This window comes from Dama dama, chromosome 1 (assembly GCF_033118175.1).
Source record: "Dama dama isolate Ldn47 chromosome 1, ASM3311817v1, whole genome shotgun sequence".
NCBI lineage: Eukaryota > Metazoa > Chordata > Mammalia > Artiodactyla > Cervidae > Dama > Dama dama.
Genome location: NC_083681.1, coordinates 71057340 through 71075378, shown reverse-complemented (window position 1 = coordinate 71075378; position 18039 = coordinate 71057340). Strand labels below are relative to the sequence as shown.

The 18039-nt window shown below is 38.0% G+C and overlaps 1 long non-coding RNA gene across 1 annotated transcript in view; it reads left to right on the top strand.

Moving 5' to 3' along the window:
• Positions 1-17678, top strand: part of LOC133054928 (uncharacterized) — a 248159-nt gene extending 230481 nt beyond the window's left edge. The window contains exon 3 of the long non-coding RNA XR_009692539.1: positions 17660-17678. This is a non-coding gene — a long non-coding RNA (uncharacterized LOC133054928). The remainder of the gene's footprint in view (positions 1-17659) is intronic.
• Positions 17679-18039: the final 361 nt, after the last annotated feature.

Below are 18039 nucleotides of genomic sequence, written 5' to 3'. Positions count from 1 at the left end.
TTGTGCCAAGTAAGTGGGACTGATGTGTTTCGAAATGTACCTGTCTCTCTTCCGCTTGATGCCTCCTACCAACCAGTTCTGTCCTATTCTGTTCTGTCTGCCCTTGGTCATAATAGAAAATATCTTGTTAGTCAGAAGCTGCTTTGAGAATCAAGGTTCCTTTTTCTGGCCCTTTAAGCTTACTCAACTGCCCACTTTGCTTGAAATTTCTGATGCTTGTGCATTGATCCCTGTTGGCAACATGCGTGGTGTTTTTTTCCCGTGGACTTACCTTGGATATTGGTCAGGGATAGTTTAGTTGCCGGAAATAAAATCTGACTTAGATATGGATGAATTCAGAGTTCGAATTGTATCAGCATTCATTCATTCTTACTCTCTGTTTCTCAGCTCTTGTTTTTCCTTCATTGGTTTGAAACTTTGGTAAGATTTTGTCTCAAGGTAGCAAAGAAAGCTCATGGCAGCACCAGGCTTACGTTTTGCAATGCTATCATTTTATTAGCAGAGTGCTTGTTTTACTCATAGAACCAGCCAATATCGTGAGGGGGAAGGTAGTAACCAAATCTCAACTAAAAACTGTGATTTAAGTGATTGGTTTTGTTTTCACTTCCAGAGCTGGTGGGTGCTAGAAACTCAAAGACCTGGTGGGCAGGTTAAAATTATTACATGGTCCCTGCACCTTGTCCTTCAGATTATGATAAAAGAAGTATAATTTTATAAGTATACTAGTGATCAGTGCAAAGAAACAGAGGAAAACAATAGAATGGGAAAGTCAAGATATCACTTCAAGAAAATTAGAGATACCAAGGGAACTTTTCATGCAAAGATGGGCACAATAAAGGACAGAAATGGTAGGGACCTAACAGAAGCAGAAGATATTAAGAAGAGGTGGCAAAAATACACAGAACTATACAAAAAAGATCTTCATGATCCAGATATCATGGTGTGATCATGGTGTGATCATCAGCCTAGAGTCAGGCATTCTGAAAGGTGAAGTCAAGTGGGCCTTAGGAAACATCACTATGAACAAAGCTAGTGAAGGTGCTGGAATTCCAGTTGAGCTATTTCAAATCCTGAAAGATGATGCTGTGAAAGTGCTACACTCAATATGCCAGCAAATCTGGAAAACTCAGCAGTGGCCACAGGACTGGAAAAGGTTAGTTTTCCTTCCAATCCCAAAGAAAGGCAATCCCAAAGAATACTCAAACTACTGCACAATTGCACTCATCTCACACGCTAGTAAAGGAATGCTCAAAATTCTCCAAGCCAGGCTTCAACAGTACGTGTACTGTGAACTTCCAGATGTTCAAGCTGGATTTAAAAAAGACAGAGGAACCAGAGATCAAATTGCCAACATCCATTGGATCATCAAAAAAACAAGAGAGTTCCAGAAAAACATTTACTTCCGCTTTATTGACTATGCCAAAGCCTTTGACTATGCGGACCACAACAAACTCTGGAAAATTCTGAAACAGATGGGAATATCAGACCATCTGACCTGCCTCTTGAGAGATCTGTATCCAGGTCAAGAAGCAACAGTTAGAACTGGATATGGAACAATAGATTGGTTCCAAATAGGAAAAGGAGTATGTTAAGGCTGTATATTGTCACCCTGCTTATTTAACTTATATGCAGAGTGCATCATGAGAAACGCTGGGCTGGATGAAGCACAATCTGGAATCAAAATTGCTGGGAGAAATATTAATAACCTCAGATATGCAGATGACACCACCCTTATGGCAGAAAGTGAAGAAGAACTAAAGAGTTTCTTGAGGAAAGTGAAAGAGGAGAGTGAAAAAGTTGGCTTAAAAATCAACATTCAGAAAACCAAGATCATGGCATATGGTCCCATCAGTTCAGTTCAGTTCAGTTGCTCAGTCATGTCCGAGTCTTTGTGACCCCATGGATTGCAGCATGCCAGGTCTCCCTGTCCATCGCCAACTCCCAGAGTTTACTCAGACTCATGTCCACTGAGTCGGTGATATCTCTGTCATCCCCTTCTCCTCCCGCCTTCAATCTTTCCCAGCATCAAGGTCTTTTCCAATGAGTCAGCTCTTTGCATCAGGTGGCCAAAGTATTGGAGTTTCAGCTTCAGCATCAGTCCTTTCAATGATTATTCAGGACTCATTTCCTTTAGGATGGACTGGTTGGATCTCCTTGCAGTCCAAGGGACTCTCAAGAGTCTTCTCCAACACCACAGTTCAAAACCATCAATTCTTCAGCGCTCAGCTTTCTTTCTAATCTAACTCTCTCATCCGTATGTGACTACTGGAAAAACCATAGCTTTAACTAGATGGACCTTTGTTGGCAAAGTAATATCTCTGCTTTTTAATATGTTGTCTAGATTGGTCATACCTTCTCTTTCAAGGAGCAAGTGTCTTTTAATTTCATGGCTGCAGTTACCATCTGCAGTGATTTTGGAGCCTATGTGGCAAATAGATGGAGAAACAGTGGCAGACTTTATTTTTGGGGGCTCCGCTACTTTGACCATCTGATGCGAAGAGCTGACTCATTGGAAAAGACCCTGATGATGTGAAAGATTTCAGGTGGGAGGAGAAGGGGACAACAGAGGATGAGATGGCTGGATGGCATCACCGATGCGATGAACATGAGTTTGAGTAAAGAGTCAGACACGACTGAGAGACTGAACTGAGCTGAGCTTTTATTGCTGTGTGCTTTCAGTCCTCTTGAAAACACACATGTAGTTTAATCAACACATATCTGGCAGTATACGATACTGCTCAAATAAAATCTTGTTCCAAAATGTAGCAAGAAAGATATAGGAAGATAAATGATACTGTCAAACTAACAGACGAGAACTTGAACACTCCAAGTTCCTGTGATTGTTAGGACAAGTATCTGCTTTCCTTCTTTCTTTTACATTAGAACAAACCACCTTAACGGTATTTTACAATGGGAAACTTGTATTTTTATTATTATTTACAGCTGACAATGATTATTTACTGCATGGAAAAGTAAAATGCTATCGAAGGAATCCTATAATTATTAGTTTCAAAAGTGTATGTGCACATGAATGGGAAGGAAGCAATTATAAGTAAATTTGCAGGTTGTCATCAAATAAATGTGCTTTAGGTTAAATATGTTTATTTTAAAAATTCCACTGGAAATATATCAAACATATATTTTCTCTTGTTATTGAGTTTACCAACACATATTCCTGGGACTCTCACAACACAATGACTTGCGGGGTATTATGTTATTTGAAATTTAGTTCAAGGACCAAAGCTGAGATGGTTGTTTTAGACTGAGAGAAAAAAACTGTAACAAGGAGATTAAAAGAGAATCGGTGATCTGATAGGTCAAGAATAACTTAAAACACTCTTCATCTGTTTCCTTGGCTCCTAATGGGACGTTCTTCAGATATCTTCTATGAAATGGTCACATGAGATATGAGAAAGAACCGTTCTGTATTTAGGAAGCTCAAATTTAGGAAGCAGGAGTTCAAATCCTGCTATTAGCACCAACTGGCCAAGGAACTGTGGCAAAGTCTTAAGTTTTCTTATCTGCGTAATAGAATTCAAGTAAATCTTTCCTGGTATCAATAAAAGCATCCTTTGAGACAATGTTTGTAAAGTGCTTTCTCAAGCACTAGCAGAACATAAATGCTCAATATCAGGTCCCTCCGCTTAACTTCTGGAAGCACCAAATAAAACCTGCGGCACAAACAGATTTAGATTTCCCTAGTATGTCATCTGTCTTCTTCTCCGAAGTGCTTCCTTTCTTAGATGTGCTTAATGGTCATTGGGCTAACCAGCAGGGAGCTCCTCAGGAAAGGAGTATTATTTCCAGATGATTTGGGCACAACTCTTGCTTGTTCTTGCAGATGAGGAGCACAGAAACTCTGAACCACCTCTCTTCTGGAAGGAAGCTGCGACTATAGGACCCTAATCAAAAGCAAATTTAAGTTTTACAAAAGCAGAAAGATAATTCAATGGAGAAAGTAAAGTATTTTCAACACACTGGCTGAAACCACTGGATAGCCATTTAGAAAAACAAAACGAAACTTTTAACTCAATTCTTTTCTCACACCATATACAAAAATTTATTTGAGATGAGTAATATACCTAAAGGAAAACATCGTTCACAATGTTGAGGTAGGCAAACATTTCTTATAACTCAAAAAGCACCAAATAAAAACAGAAAAATATGAAATGTTTGATCTCCTTAGAATAAAAATTTACAAATCTCTGCTTATCATGACACCATTAAAAAAAAAAATGGCAAGCCACAGTCTAAGGAAAAATATTTGCAATGCATATTTCTGGCAAATAGTTTGTAGCCAGAACACAAAGAAACAAAAACCCAAATTCAGTTCATCAAACAATCAAATCAAAGTAGAATGGACATTTCACAGAAGAAAATATGCAAATGGAGAAGAGCAGATATCTTCATTATCATAAGATATCACTCTGTGCTTAGCAGAGTGGCTAAAATTAAGAAGACTGACAATATGAAATGTTTGTGAAGATGTAGAGTAACGAATTTTTAAAGAATAATATCTTTAGTTTAAATTTATTTTTATTACAGTAACATTGGTTGATAACATTGGGTATGTTTCATGTGTACAACATTATATTTTTACTTCTATGTGTGCTAACACATGCTCATCACCAAAAATGCAGTTTCCATCCATCACCATACAGTTGAAAGGAGTTCTACCCGAAACACAAAGGCAAAAGTACACAAAACTCTGAGTAAGGTGATAAATAGACAGAATCAGAAAATTGCAACTGGATTTTGTTTTTACATTTCTGGTAGGACTATAAAATTGTATAATCTCTTTGGAAAATAATTTGGCAATTTCTTAAAAAGTTCAAACTCCACCTACACTAAAGTAAAGTCACTCAGTCATGTCCAACGCTTTGTGACCCCATGGACTGTAGCCAGCCAGACTCCTCTGTCCATGGGATTCTCCGGGCAACAATACTGGGGTAGGTTGCCATTTCCTTCTCCAGGACATCTTCCCAACCCAGGGATCAAACCCCAGTCTCCCGCATTGCAGGCAGACTCTCTACCGGCTGAGCCACAGACAGCGTAGTCGACCTACACTATTGCACAGCAATTTCATTTCTAAATATTTACTGAAAAGAAAGGAAGCCATATGTCCACAAAAGGACATGTACAAAATTCTCATAGCACTGTTTTTTATATATTGGTTTACACTGGGAAGTATCCAAATAGCCACCAACAGATGGACAAGTTGTACACTCCAGTGATGTAATACTTGTTGTTGTTCAGTCACTATGTCGTGTCCAACTATTTGCAACCCGTGAACTGCAGCACACCAAGCTTCCTTGTCCTTCATTATCTCCTGGAGTTTGCCCAAACTCATTTTCATTGAGTCAGTGATGCCATCCAACCGTCTCATCCTCTGTCACCACCTTCTCATCTTGCCCTCAGTCTTTCCCAGCATCAGAATCTTTTCCAATGTGTCGGCTCTTTGTAGCAGGTAGCCAAGTAAGTATTGGAGCTTCAGCTTCAGCATCAGTCCTTCCAATTAATATTCAGGGTTGATTTCCTTTAGGATGGACTGGTTTGATCTCCTTGCTCTCCAAGGGACTCTCAAGAGTCTTCTCTAGTACCACAGTTTGAAAGCATCAGTTCTCCAGTGCTCAGCCTTCTTTGTAGTCCAACTTTCATATCCATACATGACTACTGGAAAAACCATAGCTTTGACTATTTGGATCTTTGTCAGCAGAGTAATATAATATTAGTCAGCAATAAAAAGGAGAACTAACTATTAGTAATATAAGCAACAAGATGGATAAATCCCACAGAAATGCTAAGCAAGAAGATCTAGTCAAGGAAAGAGTACTTACTGTGCATTTACATTCATACAAAGATCTTTAACAGATAGAAATAAACTGGATGATGGATGCTAACTCCAGTGATTTCCTAGGGGAACAATGGATTGCCTGAAAGGAACGCAAAGAAACTTTTTGGGTGATGGAAATGCTCTCTGTCCTGATTGAGGTGATGGCTATTCAAGTAAATGCATTTGTCAGAAGTCATTAAAATGTTAACAGGTGCATTTTATTGTTTGTAAATTGTGCTTTAAAGGTAGAGGAAATGGAATGCAGAGAAGTATGTGTTAATTATACAGTTATCAGGCAATCCCTTAAGAAAATAATACTCAGTTTCTTCAGAATGGTCTGAGATAGCCTTTAGCTCCAAAAGCACAAAGTTCCTACCATCCACATTTGTATATTCTTGACAAAGGGGTAGCAAAGAGAAGGGTTCATAGCTAGGACCCATTGGGTATCATGGTGATACTTGGGCTCAAGACAGATTATCCCCAAATATGCCACGATGGCATCTTGATTATTTTGGATCAAAGTCATATAAGAAATGGCAAGTACAAGAGGAACATTCCGACTCTCTTTTCTGTCACCCTGAAAGCAGGAAATAAATCTCTTATGTGAAAGGCACAGTCCCTACATCCGAAGCTAGAAGGACACTTATAAACAGAGATAGGGAATCTGGGCAATAAGGCTTTGTACAAACCTCGTGATTTCAATTGACTCTGCTAAGCTCAAACTCTGTTTAGATTCTTCGTAACTGAGTACCCCAAACCTAAGTTTCTTTGTCCTGTCAATTCCTTGCGAATGTGTTATTTCTCTGTCTAAAAAGTATAAAAGCTGCTTGCTCTGCCGGCCTCTTAGGTCCTATTTCTATGTGACATCTGTGAGCACAAATTAAAATTTGTTTCTTTCTCTCCTCTTAATCTATGTATCAGTTCTATTATTAGTTCAGCCACTGAGAACTCCAGAGGGGCTGAGGGGAAGATTGTCCCCTCATGACAGACAGAAGGTGATTTCCTCCTCCTCCTCCTCCCTGCCCCCCTTCCCTCCTCCTCTTTGTTCTCTTCTCCCACCCCACTTTTACCCCATTTCTCTTTCCCCTTTTCCTTTTGCCTCCTCTTGTTTTTCTAACCATCCTCCCTTTTACAATATACTGTAGCAATTTTAGAAAACATGAATATACACATGAAACGCAGCAGGGAAACATTCACTTATATTTCACTGTTCATAATCCAGAAATTTCCAGTATTCAGTTAGTTTCTCTCCTACTTCAGTTAATTTATTTCCTATTTAAGATGATGCTGATTGTACAGCTTTGAAACCTGCTTCTCCCTATTAACTTTTAAGCATGTATTTACTAAACCTTGCACTGAAGGTGATTTCGTTAGTAGTACATTCCATTATATAGCAAATAGTAATTTAGCTATTCATTTTGTGAATGTAGGTATTAGCGTTAATGTTTATAAACAACTCTGTGATGAGCATCTTTGTGTGTTAATCGTTTGTGTTTATTTTAAAAATTTAAACAAAGTTATATATACATATACTTTGAAGAATCGGGTACTTGTACAAGCCATATTAAAGAAAACAAAACACTGTTCTATACCCCTCTTTCTCATCACCACAAGTTTTCTATCCCTAGAGGCAACCACTTTCTATTATTGTAGCTATTCTTCTTGATATTTACTTCTATATTTCTAATTAATGTGCTTGTGTTGGCACATGTTAATTTTAAATTTCAGCACAGTCTGTTAAATCTAAGCTGTGGAAAATGAGATTGAATTATCTTTTGTGCCACTTCTCATCTTGCACCACACATGCCCATCTATGCACCATCTCAGTAGAGTTTTGAAGGGCCATTTTCCATCAAATGTTACTTTAACTTTCTTTGAAAAGGTAGTTGTGGTTAAGTGTAGGATGCAAGCGTCCCTTGTTCCTCTGATGAAATACCATTGTCACATTATCGTGATGACACCTCAGTCTCATATGGCTTTTGACACATATGGACATATTTAAAGCTATTACATATTTGCAGACAAATTTGCTCTTTATGGTCTTGGATGACCTCAGGTTCTGTGAAAAAAGCACTATGGAGGTTTCTTACTCTGTAAGCTTCGTGTTGATAATGACACACATCAGCCAGGCTTCAATCAGAGAAGTAGAACCATGAGCAGAACCACAAGCATGTATTTATATGTGTGTGTATACCTTGTAAATATATATATACCCGTACACACATACTTTGGTCTCTTGGATCTCTAGCTTGCTGACTGCAGATCGGCAGGTCTAGGGACTTTTCAGTCTCCACAATCACTTGAACCTATTCCTTATCTTTTTATTTGTTACCAAGAATAATTATGCATTTATTAATTTACTATAAATAATATGATGGTCTTTCTTTCTGAGCACCCTGTTCATCTTTATGAGATACGCTGACTCTTTCATTTGCCCCAAGATCACTTGCTGGGTTTGGCAGCCACATACATGCTCAGTGTTAAGTTTCTCAAAATGAGCTGTATGTGGCTTCACTCTCCAGCACATCACTATCTTTCCCTAAGCTCTACATTTACACAACCCAAAAGATCTATGGGGCCCATAATAGTAAGGCTTGCTGCCTCAGAAATGACAGGCTAATAAAACACTTCCAGAAATTCTCTTGAAACTCATTTAACACGTGATAACATGCCATTGTACTTTGCTAATTAAAACTTTTTAGAGACCCTAATTTCAAGCTAACCTTTGTTGAGAACTTATTATATGTCAGCTACTGTGCAAGGCAATTTTATGTATAATATCATTCAACCTTCAAAACACATGAGAGATAGGTGGTATTAATCACATTTAAAAATGAATTAATTGAGGCCTGCCATGGCTAAAAGCCATCCATAAGGTCTACATCCAATAAGTGTTTATAACCAAGATTTAAACTAAGTCTACTAGATTTTGTTTCATGGGATATGAGTACGTCTTTTGTCCATGTGAATAAACTGATAAGCTTTTTAATAATTTAATAAAAAAGGAATTTATTTCATTATGTAATTTTTCAAAATTGCTTTCTAAGATCATTAATTTAGACAATTCCAGTATCAAGGACTTTTAAAGGATCACATGTAACTATTTTTGGTTTTGAACCAGAAGATAATATACGTTTGCATCAACAGTTTCAATGAGTTCAAATTTTCTAATATCTTGAACAGTGTCGGAAACTGAAATAGAGACTGCTGTTGAATGTTTCATAACATTTGTTTTCTTATGTTTATGCTCAGATGCATGATTTTAAGTGAACAGTTGCAGTCATTTTTGTTCTTGCAATGAATAGGGAGGAGCCTTGACCTTACAACCCCAGGATGTTAAAACCCTCATTATCTGGATCTTTCTATGATGTTGTTCTTCGTGGTGGCCACCATCAGTGCCACCGAGGAGATTCCATCCCTGAATAGGCTGAGACTTGAGGGAGGCAGTGTAGGGTAAAGGCTAAGATCTTGGGTTCTGGAGTTGGGCAGATCTCAGATCCTAACCCAGGTCTGTTACTAATTAGCTGTATAAACTCTCACGTTGCTTAATCTTGCTGAGTATCAAGTTCATGTTAAAAAAAAAAGATTAATAATAGTATTTACAGGATAGATTTGTTGTGGGAATTAAGTGAGATAATGCAGCGAGAAATTCTGAGTACAATAGCTGATGAATAGTAAACATTTAAATAAATAAATAGTAAATAAATAATAGATATTTTCTATTTAAAAATATTTTATTTATTTATTTAAATAGTAAATAAATAAATAGTAAACACTAAAAATGTTCATTAGTGCTATGACATCATCATTGTCATCGTCATCATCATTATTGGCACAAGTATCAGGAAAACTTTTGAAGGAAGTGGGAGATCCCTGTAACCCTGATGTGGCTGTAGGTTATGAAACAGCCCTGGAGGGTCAGTCTGTGTGGACCCATTCAAGGGAAGCACCCAGAGGTGTAAAGGAGGACATTTTGGACAGGATGATTTTGAAGATGTTATTTAGAACTATAGTTGTTTTATCCTCAGCCGTTAAGTAAATATGTCTGCTATTAAATATGAAGGGGTTAAGTAAGGAATAAGAAAGGAATTCACGCATGTATTCAAAATCTGTTTATTAGGTGCCTATTTTGGATCTGACAATTATTGTTTTAGAAACTGGGACACAGCCTTGAATTAAAAAGATAAAACCTAACTTCATGGAATTTGCATACCTGGGAGGACACAGACAATGTATCAAAAAAGGTAAAATATATGATGTGCCAGATAGTGAAACATGTTAGGAAGAAAAATGAAAAACATAACCTAGAAGAGTGATAGTTGATTCTGGGTAGGAGTAGCAATTTAAAATAGGATGGTCAGAGAAGGTCTCACAGAGAAGGTGACGTTTTAATCAAAGAACAAAAGGAGATGAGGGATGAAGGAGAGAACATTCTGGGCACGGGAGAAAGCAAGTGCAAAGTTCTGAAACTGAACCTGACTGTTACGCTTTGCGAAGAGAAGGGGCCATTGGGCCAGAGTCGGGGGAGTGAGAGACAGAATCCCAGGGACCAGATCTGAGAGGGGGGCTGGGAGGGGAGCAAATTGTTTAAAGCCTTCTAAACCATTTGAGGACTTTGGGTTTTACTCTGAGAGAGAAGACCTTTAGTAGCTTTTGAAAAGAAGAATAACATGATTTGACTTACTTTGAAAAAGTACTGATTTGCTTGAGTTGAGAATAGAATATAGGGAAACAAGGCCAAAAATGTGTTAGGATAATGCAGGTGAGCAGGTTAGTTACTTGGATCAGGGTGGCAGTGGTGGGTGTGGAAAAAAGTGATAAGCTTCTGGATATATTTTAAAGGGCAAACCATCAATATTTGTTGCTGAGTTGGATTTGTATTATAAGAGAAAGTGATGAAACTAGGGTGATTCCAAGGTTTTTGCTATGAGCTAAAGAGGGTGGGTTGTCATTTACTGTGATAGGGATATAAAGAGGAATAGATTAAGAGTAGATGATCACATGTTTGTAGATACAGATAGTAGGTACAGAGAAATGGTATAAAATTTAACGCGTGCTGAGTGCTAAGTCACTTCTCTCGTGTCCGACTCTTTGCGACCCTGTGGATGGTAGCCCGCCAGGCTCCTCTGTCCATGGGATTCTCCAGGCAAGAATACTCGAGTGGGTTGCCATGCCCTTCTCCAGGGGAACTTCCTGATCCAGGGATCAAGCCTACATCTCCTGCTGTTCTTGTATTCTTTACCCCTGAGCCAATGGGGAAGCCCTATTTTTTTTTTAATACTTACTAAATTTCAGCACACATGCATGCTAAGTCACTTCAGTCGTGTCCAGCTCTTTGTGACCCTATGGACGGTAGCCCACCAGGCTCCTCTGTCTGTGGGATTCTCCAGGCAAGAATACTGGAGTGGGTTGCTGTGCCCTCCTCCAGGGGATCTTCTTGACCTGGGGATCAAACCCATGTCTCTTACGTCTCCTGCATTGGCAGGAGGCTTCTTTACCACTAGTGCCACTTGGGAAGCTCATTAAATATCAGACGCCATCCAAATAAAGATGTTAAGTAGTCAGAAGGCTCATTGAGTTTGGAGCTCAGGAATTAGAAGATCAGGACTGGAAAAGTACATTTATGAATGTATTGAAATGGCATTTGAAACTGCAAGATTAGGTAAGGTCAACAATGGAGTGAATGCAGATAGAAAAGATACAAAGCTCAATAAATGAGACCTAAAACACTGCAAAATTTAGAATGAAGATTGGCAAGGAGGAATCAGTGAAGAATTCTGGGAGACAGAGAAGTTTGGGGAAAAACAAGGGAGTTTGGGATCCTAAGTGTCAAGTGAAAAAAAATGTGTTTTTAGGACCAGGAACTGTCCATTAGATTTAAAAACATGAAGGTCATTGGTGACCTTGACACTGAATGAATGGAAAGCTGATATGATTTGGAAATTAAGCTGAGCTTGCCTCTATTCATTAACAGAACTCCAGGTGGACAAACTGAACTAAAGGCTTGAACACAGACAGAAATAGGACATGGTGTCTGAAGAAGCACCAGCCGTATTGGGTAAAGTAATGAGAAATTTGCCCAGGGGAGCTCACTGGTGAACAGGAGCTAGGAGAACTGCAGAGCTCATATTGCATTCACGTCACAACCTGGGGAGGCAACGGCAGCTAAAAATAAGTCCACTGCCCACGTGACTGATACTGTGGCATTTAAGAAAAATTAGCTATTCATATATTTTTATTTAAAGGTATGGCCTATATGTGTAATTCTATATAGAATGCTTTTGCATCTCACTTAAGGTCTTTAGATTTCCCTTATGTCTCCTCAAAACAGTTCCTTTTAGTACTCATAGCATAAAACTACCATTTTGGTAATTATGTTTATTAAATGAATTAGGGAGTGGGGGGAAAAAGAAAAAACTGTAGTCATTCAATTTTCCTCTGGGGCAATCTTAAACTTCAGTTTATTCTGCTTATTCAACTTCATTCAGTTATACAACTTGGGATTTTTCAACAAAGCTGATTTGATCTTTTAAGTCTTCCTGTGATACTCTCTAAATTGCTGGAAGATGCCTATAGAAAGGGGGTCAGCCCTCTTACTGTCTGGATTCTACCTGAGACGCAGCTTCTTCCATTTCCTTCTGTGGAAAATGTCTGTGCTTAATAATTACCTAAGGCCATTAAAATATCTCTTCTTAGCCTACCCCAGGGTCCCTGGCAATTTGCAGCTATGATGTATGGCTTTCATTATTAGTAAAACTAGAGATAGGCATTCACCTTGAGTGTTCTCTGGAATTGGGTTATCCATGGGGGTATTGCTGGGATCAGACATCAAGGCAGAAGCATGTAATCAGATTATTAACAAAGAGATGGGAAGTCCACGGCATTATTGAAGCTGCAAAAAGCTTCTGATGATAAAATGCAGGCTGATCAGAAGTTTTCTAAACAGCACTGTGTCCTTTTCCTTCAGTCAATAGTTATCTCAGTAAAAAATAAAATAATTAAAAATACTTATTTTGCATCTACTGTGAACAACATTACCTTGCTACCTACAGAGGCATCATTACACAGTTTTTGTTAATGGTGCCTCTACTGTTCATCAGAGGCAATGTATTAACTAAGAAAAATATCACAAATGAAGGTGAAGATGTGAGGTTTTTCTCTGCCATTACTGGCAGTGTGAGTCTAAGTTAGATATTTATTCTTTCAGAGACTCAGGTTACTTATAAAATAGAAATAGCATTTACCTCCCATGATGTAGACTAATAGTGCTTTTGACGCAATAGACTCATTTTAATAAATGGTATGATTTCCCCATAAAATATTTTATTTACTCTAAATCCTACCTGAAGTACCAGACTCAACTGTAAATCATAATCAATATTTTCAGTAAAATTGAATCCTTTTTCAAAGGGTTTATCTTATAAGCAATCATATTAAAATGTACCATGAGCACCTAATGTGTGTAACACTCTGTGTGTGTGTGTGTGTGTGTGTGTGTGAGTGACAGAGAATCTACTTAGTGGACAAGGTTGTTGACTGCAGTCCTTTCAAATATGGGTGTTGAAGTTTTCCTCTTTGACCCTACCTTTTCCCATAGCCCCTCTCTTAGAATACTCTTTAGTCTTAAAATTGTCCTTGGGGCACTGCAGGAAGGCATCTTCAAGGGGCATGAGAGGGTGGCAGTTACCTTGCTCTAACTCACAGTGATGTATTGGAATGGACAGAGGGACGTTGCTGCCCTTGCAAAGTCTGGACACTGGTCCTTATCGGATTGGCCATCAAGGACGTTAAGTGGTGCTGAGGAACTCACAACAAGCCTCTCATGTCCACTCATCAACATATTCATGTCAGATTTTCCCCTCTTGGATATCTTTTCCCAGTCAGAAAATAAGTGAAACTTTCATATCGTGATGTGTTTACTGTGATACATAGGCTTCCTTGGTGTCTCAGACAGTAAAGAATCCACCTGCAATGCGGGAGACCTGGGTTCAATCCCTGAGTTAGGAAGATCCCCTGGAGGAGGGCATGGCAACCCACTCCAGTATCCTTGCCTGGAGAATCCCCGTGAACAGAGGAGCCTGGCGGGCTAGCCGCAGTCCATGGGGTCGCAAAACGTCGGACACGACTGAGTGGCTAAGCACAGCACAGCACATGTAGCAACAGCAGGAAAAAAAAAAAAAAGCTTTTGTAGAATAAAATAGCTGTTCTGTATTAATTCTTCCACCTCCATTTTCTATTGTAAAGTGTTTGGTTCCATGTATTTAGCCTCTGGGCTTCCCTGGTGTCTCAGCAGTAAAGGGGCCCCCTGCAATGCAAAGAAAGCACTGGGATGAGGGAGATACCCTAGAGGAGGAAAAGGAAACCCACTTCAGTATTCTTGCCTGGGAAACCCTATGGATAGAGGAGCCTGGTGGACTGCAGTCCATGGGTCAGAAAAGGAGTCGGACACAGGGGAGTGACTAAATAACAGCAATTCTTAAGCCTCATCCTTATCGGCAGAATAAGACAATTAAGGATATTGTTTCTCTATTAGGCGAATAACTCCTGGAAGGAAAATATTTCCCCACTGAGAAACACCACCGTGTCTTCAGATTTCTGAAACAAATGTAAAATAATCTAAGGGAGAAAATGGTCCATTGTCTTGTCCTGGAGGTGTGTCATGAGTGACTCATGCTTGAATTCTTTGTTTTTCCCCACAGCTTTATTCAGATATTCACAGAGCATACAGTTCAGTGACTTTTAGGATACTCACAGAATTATGCAGGCACCACCACTGTCGACTTTAAAACATTTTCATCACCTTAAAAGGAAACCTCTTACCCATTAATGTCACTTCTCTTTTCCTCCCTTTCCCAAAACCTAGGCAACCACTAATTATAGATTTGCCTACTTTGGGCGTTTCATATAATATAAATGGAATCATACAATATACGATGCCTGCCTTCATTCTTTTTGGAAACTGTTTGCAAGGTTTATCCAAGTTGTAACCTGTACTAATGCTTCTCATTTTTTATTGCTAAGTAATATATTTTTGTGTGGCTATCCCATGTCTTATTTACCCATTCTTTAGTTTCTCATTTTTGGCTATGGTGAATAATGCTGCTGTGGACATCTCTGCACAAGTTTTAGTGTGGACATGTATTTGCATTTAGGTTAATACTTAGGAGTTGAGTTGATCGATCATGTGGCAGCTCTTATGTTTAATCTTTTGAGGAACTGCTAGACTTTTCCAAAGTGGCTGCACCATTTCACAGTACCAGTGTATGAATGTTCAAATTTCTCTGCAGCCTCATTAGCACTTGCTACTATTTTTCTTTTTGATTATAGCCATCCTCATGGGTTTGAACAGATATGTCTTTTTATTTACATTTCCTCAATAGTTCATGATTCTGGGCATCTTTTCATGTGTTTGTTGACAATTTATGTATCTTCTTTTCAGAAATGTTCATTTAGATATTGTATGCATTTTAAAATTAGGTTGTTTGTCTTTATTGTTGAATTATCAGAGTTCCTTATATGTTCTAGATACAGTTGCTTAGCAGATGTATGATTTGCAAATATTTTATCACATTCTCTATATTATCTTTATATTCTTACTTCTATGCACTTATTAGAAGTATCCTTTAAAGAGGTTCTTATTTTGATAGAGTCCAATCTATAGTACTTACTTTTCTTTCATATTCATAATTTTAGTGTCATCTCTATGAAGACCAAGGTCACGAAAATTTACTCCTATATTTATTTCCTTTTGAGAGTTTTATAGTTTTAGCTATGACTGGTAGTGTTCTCATCTGTTTTGAGTTAACTTTTGTGAAAATTGAGGTCTAGCTTTTTTTCTTTTTCATATGGATATGTAGTTGTACAGGCACCATTTCTTGAAAAGACTCATTTTTTCAACCATTGAATTGTCTTGGCACTTTGGTCAAAAATCAATTGATGATCATTGCAGTTGTTTAATTCTAGACTCTCAGTTATATTCCACTGATCTAAATGTCCACACTTAGGCTAGTATCAAGTTGTCTTGATTGCCATACACTTCTAATATGTTTTGACATTGGGAATTATGAGACCCAATATTGTTTTTCCAAATTTTTTTGAGTACTCTAGGTCTTTTGTATTTCTATAGACTTGAGTATCAGTTTGTCAGTTTCTGAGAAATGTCAGCTAAGTTTTGGTGGATTGAATTGAATCAGTAAATTAATATGAATATTGCCATCTTGACATTAAGTCTTTGGATTTTGGAATGTAGGCATCTTCATATTTACTTAGATCTTTAATTTCTTTTAGCAGTGTTTTGGAGTTTTCACAATATGAATTTTGTACTTCTTTTGTTTATTTTTAACCATTTTATTCTTTTTGATCCTGTTGTAAATGAAATTGTTTCTTTAGTTTCATTTTGAGATTGTTCATTGATAGTATATAGATATATAATTGATTTTTATGTATTGATCTTATTCCCTGCCACCTTGCAGCATTTTTTAATTAGTTCTAATAGATTTTTAGTAGATTTCTTAGGATTCTGTATATGCAGACTCATGTTGTTTGCAAGTAGGATTACTTCTTCTTTTCCAGTGTGTATGTCTTTTATTTCATTGTCTTTCCTGGATTGTCCTAATCAGAACCTCTAGTACTATGTTGACTAGAATAAGAACAGGCCTCTTTGTCTTGGTCCTGATCTTAGGGAGAAATTATCCAACATTAAAAGATGTTTGTTCCTTGGAAGAAAAACTATGACAAACCGAGATGGCATATTAAAAAACAAAGACAATACTTTGCCAACAGAGCTCTGTATAGTCAAAGCTATGGTTTTTCTAGTAGTCATGTATGGATGTGAGAGTTGGGCCATAAAGAAAGCTGAGCACTGAAGAACTGAGCAACTGGGTGACTGAACAACAACAATCAAACATTTCATCATCAAATGTGACGCTAATTGTGGCTTTTCCATAGGTGCTCTTTATTCAGTTGTAGGAGTGTTCTCTATTTCTAGATTTGTGGTTGTTCAGTCACTAAGTTGTGTCTGACTCTGCAACCCCATGGAATGCAGCACACCAGGCTTCCCTGTCCTTCACCGTCTCCCAGAGTTTGCTCAAACTCATGTCCGTTGATTCACTGATACCATCCAACCATCTCATCCTCTGTCATCCCCTTCTCCTCTTGCCTTCAATCTTTCCCAGCAGATTAGGGTCTTTTCCAATGAGTCAGCTCTTTGTATCAGGTGGCCAAATTATTGGAGTTTCAGCATCAGTCCTTCCAGTGAATATTCAGGGTTGATCTCCTTTAGGATTGACTGGTTTGATCTCCTTGCTGTCCAAGTGACTCTCGAAAGTCTTCTCCAACACCACAGTTTAAAAGCATCAATTCATTAAGAATTGATGAATAGGTGTGGAATTTTGCAAATGCTATTTTTTTTTTTTTACATTTATCAAGATGTCTGTGCATTTTGCCCTATATTCTAATACAGTATTCTGGTAGTTGATTTTTTTAAATTGTTAAAACAACCTTGAATTCTGGTATAAGCCCCACTTGGTCACTTAGCAATCATTTTTGTGCGTTCCTGTACTTAGCTTACTTATATTTTATTGGGAACTGCTTAAAGTTATCACAAAAAAATATAGGGAGAAAACAGTTCATCTTTCAATACTTTTCTCATCTTTTTCTCCAGAAAGAAAGATAGATGCACACACACACTCACATGTAATGTACTAGCAAAATGCATCCTTGGCATTTTTATTCAATTTGATGAAAATAATTTTTCTTTCCTGTTTGGTGGTTTTGGCCCCATTATCAATAGAGTATGTTTATGACTTTATTACATTCTTCTCTCAGGCCATAATGGTGTGAAGTAAGTGAACAGAATTGGTTCCAGGATCCAGAAATTGACAAGAGAATGAAATACTGAATCCAAGCAAACTTTCAAAAACAAGAATAAAGTAAAAATTAGTGGGTGAGTATCTTCAATGATTCCTACTTCCATTGGACTTTACGTTTATAAACCTTAGTATTTATTTGATCCAGTGACACAGGATCATGGGAAGGAATGGAAGAAGGATGCTGAAACATTGTGAAGAGGAAATAGAGCTGAGAGTAGAGGGTGGGTTTGTTTTGGGTCTCATTTTACCCATCTCCTTGGTGTTAACAGCTGTGGGCTCAGCAACTCCCTTTTATGTTACAGAATCAAGCATTAGCCACATTGAAAATCTTAGTAA